This window comes from Chinchilla lanigera, unplaced genomic scaffold (assembly GCF_000276665.1).
Source record: "Chinchilla lanigera isolate Chin_1 unplaced genomic scaffold, ChiLan1.0 scaffold00035, whole genome shotgun sequence".
Taxonomy (NCBI): Eukaryota; Metazoa; Chordata; class Mammalia; order Rodentia; family Chinchillidae; genus Chinchilla; species Chinchilla lanigera.
In genome coordinates this window covers 22,265,438-22,277,356 of record NW_004955436.1, presented here as the reverse complement: position 1 = coordinate 22,277,356, position 11,919 = coordinate 22,265,438, and the positions used below count along the sequence as shown (strand labels likewise).

Here is an 11,919-nt window from a genome sequence, read left to right as displayed (position 1 = left end):
TATATTAGGGCTTAATTTTTTGAAGTTTTGGACATAAATTTTATTATCTAAGATCAGCAGATAAAAAGATATAATAAATGAATGGAAGCAAGATTTATTAACTTAGGAAAAGATGGGAATCTTTAAACCAATTTAAATTTAGACATTAATCAGATGTGATTATTTTTTAACAATAAAAATAAGACTTTTTGCCACAAAAGCAAAACAATGTATTAAAACTGGTTCCCAGGATTGCTCATATTACTTTTTTGTTTGTTTGTTTGTTACTGCAAACGAACACTTGACTTTGCGCTTGCCAGGCAGGCGCTGTGCCGCTGAGCTACATCCCTGACCCTCATATTACTTTTTAAACATGTTTTAAATTTGTGTGTGTATACTTGGGACTGCTGTTGCACTGAGCTATATCCCTGGCCCATTCATTCATTCATTCATTTACTTATTTATGTACTGGGGATTGAACCCAGAGTCTTTACATTGAGCTATCTCCTGGGCCTTTTTGTTTTTAATTTTTATTTTTGAGCCAAGATCTTGCTAGGTTTCCCAGGCTGGGTTCAAACCTGAGATTGTCTTGCTTCAGCCCCCCAGGCTGCTGGGATACAGGCACGTGCTACCACATCCAGATTTTACTATTTCTTTAAATGCCAAGTTTTCTTTCATAACTCTATTCAAAATAGTAAGCTTATTTTTGAATTTAATTTATATGTTATGTACGCTAAATTGATGGTCAAGGCAACTTATTCTAAACTCTAATGGCTACCATCTTCCATTTAAAAAGTGTAAGTATCTTTGCATTAAGTTGTCTTCCTCCAAGACTTAATGCAAAGGAGTTGGAGGTTGGGCTCAGGGGTAGAGTGCATGTAAGAGCTGAGGTTTGATATCCCAGTATTGGAAAAAACAGAAAAAAGGAAGAAAAAGATATTTTGAGAGAAAAGTTATGAATGAAACATCCATAAAGTCTTCCCTTCTGTCATAATGTAACAGTTTGTCATCTTCCCCATAGGGTCCATCGACTGCCTAAGCCTCAGTTTCTTGTTCTCAGCAGATACAGCTGACTACAACTCACAAAGTGACAGCTGGCTCCAGCTTCTCCACGTCTTTATCAGCAGCTGTAGCTGAGACAGATCACTCTTCCATCTATACATTTTGACTAGTATTTTTACTAATTAAGTTTACTGGTACATTTTAGATATGCATAAGGATCACATTCATCATAGGGAATTTGTATTTGTACATGATACAGTTTCTTTTTTTCCCATTCCTCTTACCTCCCTTCAACCCCTACTCCCCTCCTTATTTACAAAAGCTTTGTTTCCATTTTTTCCATTTTTTCTTTTCCCTTCCTTTCCCCTTCTCTTCCATAGTTCCCCTTCCCACTTGAGCATTTTTTTCCATTTCCCAATATCTACTATACATTTTGATCCTTATTTACACTTTCAGTTTTTTACACCAAAGAAACATTTTATATTTACAGTTGTGTTCAATTTATTTCATTTGAGAGTATGGTTTCAAGGTCCATCCATTTACCTAGAAATGTCACAAATTTATTCTTCTTTATGGCTGAGTAGTACTCCATTATATATATCTTAAAAAACACCCCACATCTTCTTTATCCATTCACTGGTTGATGGGCATTTGGGCTGTTTCCAAGATTCAGCTATTACAAACTGTGCTGCTAAAAACATGGGTGTGTGTATATCAGTGTGCTATGATGTTTTTAAAGGCACTTCTCAAATGAAGAAGTAGAAACAGCAAATAAATACATGAAAAAAATGTTAAACATCACTGGTCATTTGAGAGATGCAAGTTAAAACATCACTGAGAGTCTATCTCACCTTAGAAAGAATGGCTATCATCAAGAAATCAACCAGCAGCAAATGCTGGAGGGGGTATGGGGAAAAAGGAACCCCTCTCCACTGTTAGTGGGAGTGTAGACTGGTACAACCACTGTGGAACTTAGTGTAGAGAGTCCTCAAAAAATTAGGACTAGAGGCTCCATTCCACCTTCTTGGTATTGTCCTTGGTATTGTCTTGATATTGTCAGCTATTCCCCTTCTTGGTATTGTCCCAAAAGAATTAAAAACATTTTGACTAGTTTTAGCTTCTGAAAGAGGGCTTCCTTTTCTCTCACCCACTTCATCAATTTTGCTTTTATTTCCATTTATCTTTGTTTAAGATTCTTATTCATGAAGTCATTTTGGAGAGCACTGTATGACCCAGTATCAAGTGACTTAGATTCACACGCGCCAATATCCTTGAGAGTATTTTTCAAGTATGTGTGTTCTTCAGATTCACTATGTGTTTAAAACTTTCTTGAAATACCAAAGAGTTTTCTCCTTTTGAACATGCTGGTTTCTCTGAAAAGACCTGATCATTTTTTTCATTCTCTAGTTTGAGACATTTTACCACACTACAACAGGAATTAAATGACGAGCTTGTTTTCCTTAATCTTTCTCCTAATGTTACAATCCTCCTTCTTTCCGTTAATTATTTCTATGGGGAAATCACAAAAGCCGGTGGAGTGCTGGTGAAATCACAGCTGAATCTGAATATCATCCCATTTTGCAAATGAGATCTTGCTTTACTTTGCTCTACAGACTTGGAAAGCTCAGCGCTCAGATATCTCCTGGTTGCAGACCGGCGACTCCCCCAGGATGCTTTGGAAGCCCCGGCACTGTTTGTGTTTATTTTTTCCATTTTGAGTTCCAGTTGACCAAGAGCTATTTATTTTTAACATATTCATTTGCTATAGCTTCTCAGTTTTATTTTTGCCACCTTTCTTTCTAAAGAATGTAAGTACTTACATTACAGAACTAGGATTTCTCTTCCTCTCTTCCTTCTCTTCCTTCTGAGAGAGGAAGAGAAATCCTGGCTCTGTGATGTAAGTACATACATTCTTTAAAACCAGTTAGGGGCTGGGGATTTAGCTCAGCGGCACAGCGCCTGCCTAGCAAGTGCAAGGTCGTGAGTTCGATTCCTGGTACCAGAAAAACAAAACAAAACAAAACAAAACAAAACAAAACAAAACAAAACCCAGTTAATTCAGGAAGGCAAAAGGGAAAGTATCTTCCCTGAAATACAAACAGGCTGTGGAGGACGTTACTTTTTTGTTACACTTTGGATGGAAACAGATGGCTCCAAGTCTAACACCCTTTCAATTTGAGTAGGAAATGAGCCTGTGGTGAAAGAGATATTCTATAGTATGCCAGTTTCTCTTTCTTTCTTCCTTCCTTCCTCTTTCTTTCTTTCTTTCTTTCTTTCTTTCTTTCTTTCTTTCTTTCTTTCTTTCTTTCTTTCTTTCATTCTTTCCTTCCTTCCTTCTTTCCTTCCTTCCTTCCTTCCTTCCTTCCTTCCTTCCTTCCTTCCTTCCTTCCTTTCTCTCTTTCTTTCTTTTTTCTTTTTCTTTCTCTCTTCCTTCCTTCCTTCTTTCTTTCTTTTTTTTCAGAGTAGGAAGAATTTATTGGGAGAAAGAAAAGCTTGGAAAGTGGGTTGCCCATAGTATGCTAGTTTCTTTGCTCAGAAAGATAAACATCTCAGAACATGGAAATACAAATCACTGTTTTCCTGAACTCAAATTATATACCACGTTCCACTTCCGGTTGGTAGGAGTTTGGGTTTCTTATCATTGAGTTGTAAGAGTCTTTTATGTATTCTCCATATAAGTCCTTTATCAGACACATGAGTTGCAAATATTTTTTCCAGTTCATACCTTACTACTTCATTTTTACAATGATGCCTATAAGAGCAAAAGTTGTTTAATTTTGATAAGGTCTAATTTTTCAATTTTTGTTTCTCAACAATAGTATGTTGGTGTCCTACCTTTTGCTGAGGGACTCTCGAAGACTTTAATCTGTACTCTCTGAATTTACTCTCTGAATAAATAAATGTGGATTTATTTACCTGCCTGCCTGCTGTTAGATAGGAGGAAAGCCTATAAAAATGGAAAATGAGTTTATTCACAATTTGACCAAATTGAGAGTCGCTAGTCCACCTCCACTCTGGTTTACAGGAGTAGAACAAAAACCAGGCAATGGATACATGTACATTTGGCCATGCTTTGGCCCACGAGATGACCCAGGGAATGTTAAATTTTCATCAGCATCAGGCCTGGGATTTACAATTTCCTCTCTCAGGAAAAATAGATTACTTTTAAAAAAAAAATCCAAAATTTTAAAGATCCATTTGACTTCTTGGTTATACATACATCTAAGAAATCCTTGTGTAGCCCAAGGCTGAAATGTTTTTTATTTCTTGAACATGTTACCATTTTATCTTTTATAATTGTATCTATAAAACACAGTAAGCTAAATTATGCATATGTAGGATAAAAGTAGAGATTAATTTCTTAATGTATATATTTGTCTTCTTGTTTCTTTACCATTATTAGAAGACTTTCACTCTGTGTTCATTTGCTTTAGCCATTTTCTTGAAAAATCTATTGACGATATAGGTATGGGGTAGTTTCTGGATTTTTATTCTTCTCATTGGTCTAGTTTTGCACTAATATCACACTTTTTTCAAAAGAGAATTTTGGTAATCTGAGCAACTCCTTTGAAGATAACAATATGTAATATGATAACCATTGTTAATTTCCTATCATCTTGTTTTGAAATTCTGTATTGCTTTCATTATTTATTTCTATTCTCTTTAAAATAAAAATTTTAAAAGAGAGAATTTTCAGTTTTCACTTCTGTGCTTTGTATACAAAAGCCTTGCAAAGACTTCGCAGAGTTTCTATAGATTCCTCAGAATGCCAGTAAAATACCACGGTAAGTTTTTGAACTTAAGAATTTTTATTGGCACATTAATGTTAAGTAGATAGATTTTATTCAGAGTTCTCTAGTTTTTTCCATTTCTCTTCCCAGATCCAATTCAGAATACCACATCAAGTTTGGTCATCATGTTTTCCCAGTCTTCACTGATCTGCGATAGTTTCTGTCTTTTGCTTTCTTTTTTTTTTTTTCCTTTTTAAAAAATGACCTTGACAGTTTTAAGGAGTATTAGCCAGGTGTTCAGTACAAGATTCCACCAGTATTGATTTTTGAAAAATGTTTGTCTCGCAGTTAGCCTGGGGTTATAGGACTTTTTTTTCTTTTAAAAAGATATCATAGAGGTGAAGTACTCTGTATATCATATCATATCATATCATATCATGTCATGTCATGTCATACCATGAATACATAACACCCACATGATATCATTAAAGCTTCATCACTTGATAAGAAAGTGCTTGCCAGGTTTTAGTACCGTTAAGATACTATTCTACCTTTTTCACTCTCTATTTTGGAAGTTGATCACTAAGAGTAACCCACCTCTGGGGAGGGATGGTGGTGATAGCAGAAATTAAGCTCTATCGTTGGGGCACTATCTTTTTATATTACCTGGAAATCTTTTGCAGAGATTTGTCCCATCTCCCCATTTATTTACTGACTTATTTAATCAATTACTTATACCAACATAAGCTTAAACATATTTATTTTATATTTTGGGTTATCACTCCGTGCTACTTATTTATTTATTAATTGCCTAATTTTGTCGTGCATTTGCCAATGGGAACCTTTTCAGTTAATAACAAAAATTTAGCAACTTTGGAATGGAAGAAAACTTCTTTGTTTCCCAGTAATGAGGATTTTAAAAAACTGTCATGGGTGTATAATTAATGGTGAAATACTGAAAGTGTCTCTTTTGGATCAAGAGCAAAGCAAGTATGCTTCCTGTCATTCTTTCCGAGTTCAACATAATGCTCTATGTCTTGGCAATTATGCTAAGGCAAAATAAACAAATAAAGTTATAAAAATTGGAAGTGGTAGAACTGTTATTCATAGACACAGTGACATCATGCATACACAGTAGAAAAGTATCTTTTAAAATATTAATATGAACAGTTACAAGGTTTCTAGACCTGAATTCAATACTGAAAGAACAATTTTACATTTATATGCCAACAATAAATAGTTAGAAAATGAAATAAAAGTGCCATTTATAATAGCATGAAAGACACCTATGCCATGCAAGACCTTTGTGGAAAAATATATGAAATTCCATTCACTGGATGACCCTGAAGAAAACCTTTCTAAATGGAGAGACGTTGGTCATGGTTATGGATTGAGGATTTACTACCTCTCAAAATTAGGTCATAAATTCAGTGCAATTCCAATAAAAGTTGTAACAACTTGTGAAACTTGAAAAAGCAATTACAAAATTTGAATGGGATTGGAAAATCCAAAAAAATCAAGAAAGTTTTGAAGAAGTTTTGAAATTTTTTTCCTACACATAAAAAGACCTATACAAGGACAGTAAGACAATGTGACAAATAAAGCAAAACAATGAACCAAGGAAGGGCATGTAAAAAGAATTAAGCTGTCTTATGTACATGTACTAACTCCATGATGAATGTACTCATGTACTATAAACATATGTTACTAAAAGATAAATAAATCAATAAGAAACAGTGAAACAGTGTATAGAATTCCACATTTACAGACATTTGATAAATGATGAAGAGAGTATTTCAGATCAGTGGGGAAAGGATGGGATTTGCAATGAATAGTCCGGGTAATTATCTTATTTCACACTACACACAAGAATACTATAATGTCTTCTAAAGAGCCCCTACAAGTTGAAGTGTGTTCCCTTCTTCTTAGGGTGACATCCTAATCTCTGATACCTCAGAATGTGACCTTATTTAGAAATAAAGTCATTGCAGATATAATTAATTTAGGATAAAATGCTACTGGAGTAGGGTGGGCCCCAAATCCAGTATGCCTGCACCCTTATAAAAAGGACATATTTGAGTAGAAGTGTGTGTGCAGGGAGCATGTACTGTGAACATAAAGGGAGAGATTGGGGTGATGTGTGTTTCAGCTAAGGAATACCAAGGAGTGCTGGCAAAACACCCAAAACTGGGAGAGACACTTGGAGTGGAATCTACTTCAGCAGCCTAGGTACAAATCCTGGGGACAGCTTCATTTTGCATGTCTCCCCTCCAGAACTGTGGGGATCAATTTCAGTTACTTAAGCCACCCAATCTGTGGTACGTTTTTATAGCGGACCTAGGTAATCTACTCAAGAACTAAATGAGAAAGTAAAACTAGAAGATTTTAAAAGACCACATAGAAGAATGCCTAACTCTTGGATAATGCATTTCTCAAACAAAACAGCTAGCCAGAATTAAGAAGATGGATAAGTTTGACTATATTAAAATTAACCCACTAATCAAAATATACTAAATGAAAGTTAAGAGACACAAACTGGAAGAATATATGTGTATCCCATTATGGTGACTATTATGCAGTATATTATTATATATACTTATATTCTGGGCATATATAAAAATATATTCTGGGCATATATATATGTAATATATATATATGTATTCTGCATATTAGGCAACTTTCCCTTAATTTCAAAGAATTGTGGTGCTGTTTTGGTCATTTCTTTACCTTTTTGAGGTTGAGAACTACTATGGAACACTCCTAACGGGAGTGTTAACAGGACTCCTAAGAGAGAAACAGGGCTCCTAACAACAGAAACAATGGCTTTTGGAAGGCTTTCTAAACAGCCACAGAAGTTACTCAGTATGATAAAGCATGGTGGTAATAAAGAAGATGAAAGTCTTAGCAAGTGTTGAATGATCTTGGCATTCATGAGCACCCAAAAAAATTCTCAGTGTAACAACTGCTGATAATAATTCAGTTGGTGACTATATCATCCAGGCATGCTAATTAAGCAGTGTATGTGAAAAGAAACTAAAGATCTTTCTTTCTTTGTTTGGAAAAGCCATAAGTAGTCTAGCTTCATCTCAGATGCCCATAATTCTTCCATCTTAGTTATTTAATCAATTCTGACCTGAAGAGTTTTTAACATGCTAGTTTAGCACATAGGCCCTTTGAAAGCTTTTTATGTCAAAACAGTCTAGAATAGCTAAGATGATCACATCAAGACATCAACGCTTACAATAAGGTTACAGATTAGTAAATTAGATTTCATTAGAATTAACAACTACTGTTTATCAAAAGATACTATTAAAGAATGAAAAAGTACAGACCAAGAGAAGATATTTGCAATATGTACCTCAAAATAATGTAGAATATATAACCCCTGCAAATCACAGAATAAGACAGAGAACCCAGTGTACAAATGAGCAAAGTTTAAGCAAAGGAAGATATCAAATTAGAAAACAGGTCTTTTCACATCATTAGTCATCAAGGAAATGCAAATTCAACCACAGTGAGATATTAGTGCACTTCTGTTTTGATGGTTAAACAATATGAAGTGTTAGTGACATGCTGGAGCAACTGGAACTCTCATACATTGCTGGTAGAAGTATTGCATCGGTGCAACTACTTTGGAAAAAAAAAGAGTTTTCCAGCACAAGGTTGATGGACAAGTGACCTATGCTGCTGCTCACTGACCTGGGCAAAGTCTTCAGAGACTATGGAGCATAGACCTGGGCAAAGGAGGGATGTGAAATTTGTATATCTGCCACTGTTCCTTGCTTCCTCAGTCAAGCCTTGCCTTTCCCATGTCCTATGAGCATAGAATTTCCGTGGAACCACAGTGACAGGAACTTCAAGGAGACCCAAAGGAATGTGTGATAAACGGGCAGCTCTGAAAACCAGCAAGAGACTTTGTATCCATGCAAACCAGAATTTGCTTTGAAAGCAGAAGATAATGCCATTTTAAGGAATACACACACACACACACAGAGTCACCCAGGCAACCTGTTTCCTTTTAGTCTCTCTTTATCACTAGTATACTGAAGGTAGGAAGTATTAGCATAAAGCACTTGTAACGAGAAGTGAAGTAAAAACATTTCACTTAGTTTTCTTTAACATTTCTAAGAATGAAGTGCATATGTATGTACAAGCTATAAAGTAGGAATTATGTAACTTAGTAATTTGCAAACAGGTTATGTGCTGTTATGCTACTATTGCACTATATAGCAATGAATGGCAAAATACAAGCTAATGTTTGAACATTTTTAAAAGTAGAATGACATTGAATAGCAGATAAATGCCATGACAAATTGAGAGGGAGAGAGAAAAAGAAAGAGAATAAAAGGAAAAACTTCCAGTGACATTTTCCCCTACTTTTTGAATAAGTGACCTTGCATTTTACTTTTATACTGAGCCCTGCAAATTATGTAAGTAGTCCAATTTATGAATCAGTAATTTTAATCCTAGACATATGCTCTACAAAGAATGCTTATTTTCATCAAAAGACATATAAAATGTTAATAAAAATTACTCATAAAAACTCCAATAGGAAATAACCCAAAAGTTAATGAACATTTGTGATTGTGATAACATGTCAGCTGGACTTGGGTACAAACCACCTAGCAGTTTAGTACATTCCAGCATGTCTGTGGATGATTGACATGAAGGTCAGCAAAGTGAGAGAGGAAGACCCACCCTAGATTTGGGGGCTTGTAGCTTGGACAGAATAGGCTTGTAGCTTGGACAGAATAAAAAGGGAAGGAAGAGGAAGGTTTCCTGTTTCTTCAGAGGATTTCCAGTCTTCATTATTGCTTTTGAAAGTTCCTTTAGGTTTCCAGAGCATACTCTTCAGGCTTCCAATGCAAACTATGGAGTTTTCTGACACAGACTTGCACCGGTGACTCTACAGAAAGCTTCCAAACCTTTGGAAGCTGTTACTGGATTCTGCAGCTCTCCAGAGTACAGGAAGCCATTTGGGATTCTTCTGTCCCTGGTCCAAAAATTGGCCACTGGGACTCTTCCAATTCTGGTCCTGTAAGACTACCTCATAAATCCTTTGTTCAATCATATATGTAATTTATATTTAATCTGTTCCTTTAAAGAAACTAACAGAAATCAATATCCAGAAGTCAGTATCAATATCCCCAACCACGGGCGAGCACCGGCCTCAGCAATCTGCACCACAGACATGCAACCAGCCAGCCACTAGATGTCACTGTTTTCTTATGTCCTGACTCTGGTGTCCTACAACGTCTCTGAGCATGAATATGTAATGTCCTAATTTATAACCGTGACAGAGGGCGCAGACTCACCTGTGCAGGCCTTCTCAATATGGATCGCTATTGTTCCTACATAAAATTGATTTTCGGTTCTGAGCAGCACAGAAAGATTCAGAAGCGATGAGTGGTCTCGAGTGGCGCTCTCGGCTTTAGTTTAAAGTGGTACTCAGAGCGACCACAGCTATCAGAGCATTTGTCAGTCAAGAAGTGGCAGACTCGTCTACAGATTCAAGCCTAAAAGGAAGGACTGGAAATCATTTGGTTTTCACAGTTGGCTTACAGTACATGCAGGTTCTCAAGCTCTCCTCTTAAAAACAAAACAAAACAAGCCCAGCATGATGGTGCATGCCTGTAGTCCCAGGATCTAAGGAGGTTGAGGCAAGAAGATGGCAAGTTCAAGCCCAACCTGGGCAATTTAGTGAGACCCTGTTTCAAAGCTGGAGGGGAAGTGGTGGCTAGAGATGTAACTGAGTGTTAGAATGCCTCTGGGTTTGATGCCAAGTATTGTAAAACAAAATAAAACAAGACAAAAAAACCCAAACACACAAGAAATAAAAACTAAAGGTTCAACAACCAGTGTATATGGAAACACGACAGTTGCTTTTACTTTTTTTTTTTTTTGGTTTTTCTCCAGTACCGGGAACCGAACTCATGACCTTGCGCTTGCCAGGCAGGCGCTTTTTGCCGCTGAGCTAAATCCCCAGCCCCAGTTGCTTTTACTTTGAAAGAACTTCAAAACATGAGGTTATAGCTTGACCCAGAAGTTAATTCAGCCCATCCCATGAAGAATTCCAGCCTGTGGGTACTTCCCTGGGAGTCCCCATCCTTACCCACTCATAAACACAGAGGAAAGTGAGCCAGTTGCTTCCCCCTCCTGCATCACTTGCCCACCCTCCTGGTACCCACGCTCACATTTACCATTCGTGACAAGGTGGGAACGGCCCATGGGAACTTGCTGCATTCCCCTTAACAGCATAACCATTAAGACTCAACCGAGTACCTGTTACTATGGGGCATGCAGCTTCCAGCGTTTGAATCTTAACTCAAGGGGAATCTCATAGGTTCTTTCTGGTGATGTCCACCAGCAAATGGAGGTGGATTTGCCCTACCCATCACCAAGGATGTGGGTTAGTGACTAGATCAGCAGATGAGGCTATGTGAAGCTGTCATGTCTTTGCTTCTTCCATCAGTTCACAAAGAGCTAGAATTCATTTTTCAAGGCAAATCTCATGTTGTAGGCTTTTCACTTCAAATCTTTTAATAGTTTGTTGTTGCTTTTTAGATGACCACAAAAATCCCACCATGGCTGTAAATTGGTTCCTCGCTATTTGTCCCGTCCCCCGCAACATCAGTCTTTATCTTGCTCCATTTCCCCTCTGTAGAGATGCACTGGCCATTTTGATTCCTCGTAATTTCCAGGCCTTTTCTGTATCAGAGCTTCATATGCACTGTGTCCCCTCACTCAAAGGCTCTTTTGTGAGCATCCTTCCCTCCCCTCACTTGCACACTCACCCTTAGCAGCAGTTTGAATCCTGGTCACTTCTGCAGTCAGGCTAATCATCCTGGATCAATCAGGTTTTTCTTACCCCGTGGCCCTTATAACACTGATGTTCCTCTCAAATGTTGGGGCCAGTGTATTCCCTTTTATTGCTGCCCAACTCACTGCGGCTGAACAAGTTTGACCCTTGACCCCTGTGACCTACGCAGTTCTCCACATCACCAGTAAGCAATCTAGCTCCCAAATCCTGTAACAGAACTTGCTTCCTAGGACTATTTCTGAAACCAAGTTCTGTAGTCAGATTTGCTATCATTGGAGCAAAATACCTAACACTTGAAAATCAGAGAAGGAGAGGTTTATCTTGGTTCAGGTTTCACAAGATTCAGTCCATGGTTGGTTGGTTCGAAGGCAGAAATTGCATGGTGGA

General features: G+C 37.2%; 1 pseudogene; it reads right to left on the bottom strand.

Annotated features, from left to right (window-relative positions):
- LOC102008454 overlaps window positions 1-11,919 on the bottom strand; it is a 41,428-nt pseudogene that overhangs the window by 4,099 nt on the left and 25,410 nt on the right.